Here is a 1902-nt window from a genome sequence, read left to right as displayed (position 1 = left end):
CTTTTCCATTATGTTTTTTGTATTATTTTTCCTCAGTACTGTGACCTTCCAAAGTCAGAGACATGACTTTTCACATTATGTATTATACTTTCTTATCTCCATGTGCCTACCTCATGGGTGAAATACCAATCTCAGATTTTGACAAGGCCTTTCCCCAAAGATTCTTCTTTGATGCCATCTTTGGCATATGTCCATAAACTGACAAAGCTACATGAGGTTTGCTTCATCTGCACCAGACAGCACATAGGCACATACTTCCATCTGGAAAATCCACCCCCAAAAAAGGTTATGTGGAAGAGGTCTCAGAGGCTTAAACAATAATGGGTTTACATTACTTGCTAAAATGTTGCATTAATGGCAAGGTGTCTGCAGAAAGTGAAAGCTGTTCTCCCCTTGATACCCCTTTTTCTTCTGTTCCCTAAGGGACAAGAATCAAGCTGAATAACAGGGATGCTGGGGAAAGAGCATCCCTAGTCCCCCAGCACCCAAGAAAGGCAACAGCACAGACTCGGAAGTCAGATCATAAAACAAAAACAAGTTATGAGCAGGTCTGAGGTGTGGGTCCCAAGAAAGGCTGCCCAGGGCCATTAGGGTCTAATAGTCTACTTGGGGTACATCTGCAATCTAGCCCACCCCTCCTGCCCCCCCAGCCATGCAGACTCCTGTGTGGTAGCAGCAGTTTGGCTGAGGGGCCTCTGAAGATCCCCAGTCAAATCCCTCTGCTCAGAACAGAATAACTTGCGCAGGCTGCTCAGGACTTTGTGTGATTGGATTTTGAACATCTCCAAGGAGGCATGTTCCACACACTGTTCCAGCACTCAATCACTCCCATTGTAAAAATGCTTTTCTTAGTTTAAATAGAATTTCTTGTCTTTGAATGTGTGTCCATTGCCTATTGTCTTTTCACCAAATACCACTGAGACAAGTCTCAAGGCTCCTTTGAATCTTTAAATTTAATTTAATCTTTGAACAGTGTTATATGTAGTAGATATATTTCGTGCCATTTCTGATATGATATATGTGATATTGAGTATTTGTTAGAGTATACACGTTTGTATTAGGATTCCCTCCACCCTCTCAAGCGAGCCTAGGTGTATATTAGAAACTGGTTTACAAGTAAGAAGGTACGCTCGCCAGAAGATGGGCCATGGCGGGGGGAACCCCAGGTGCTGATCGTTCACAAACGACCCAAGATGGATATCATGGAAATCCTTGGGCAGATACATGTGAATGCAGAGTTCCCGAATTCCCATAAATTTCATCAAGGGATTCAACAAAAGAAAATCTCATTAACCTATGGACTCTGAATAGAAAAAAAGACTGATTGTTGAAATCTTGGCCTCAGACAGAATTTTCCCTATAAAAACCGCTTGTGCCAGGATGGAGGTGTGTGGGCATAGAGGAAGCCTCTGCTGAGGCTGACTTCTTTGATGCACACCCAGTGCCGACCCCGGGCTCAGCTCTGTTCTTTCCTTGTGGCTGGCTAGATAGAATTTGATTGCAAAAGAAATATTTTATTTTTTCATATTACTTTTGCTGGACAAATTTTCAGTTATAACAGGATGGAAGTATGGGCTGACAGGAACATCCTGAAATTCAATGAAAAAAACTGCAATGTCCTGCACCTGAGGAGAAATAACCTCATGCACCAGGACACACGAGGGGCCAAATTTCTGAAGAGCAGCTCTGTGGGGAAGGACCTGAGGGCTCTGCTGGACCCTGAGCTGAACCCGAGACACTGCGGTGCCCCTGCCTGTCCTGGCCCGGCGAGGTTCAGGAACGGGAGCCTTGCCTCAGCACTGCAGAGGCCACGGCTGGCGAGCTGCATCCAGCTGTGGGCTCTCCACTACAAGCGCCCACGGATACACCATGAAGAGTCCGGAGAAGAACTGCAGAGATGAT

Source organism: Lonchura striata, chromosome 28 (genome assembly GCF_050655825.1).
Source record: "Lonchura striata isolate lonStrDom1 chromosome 28, ASM5065582v1, whole genome shotgun sequence".
NCBI lineage: Eukaryota > Metazoa > Chordata > Aves > Passeriformes > Estrildidae > Lonchura > Lonchura striata.
Note: the sequence above shows the minus strand (reverse complement) of the source record.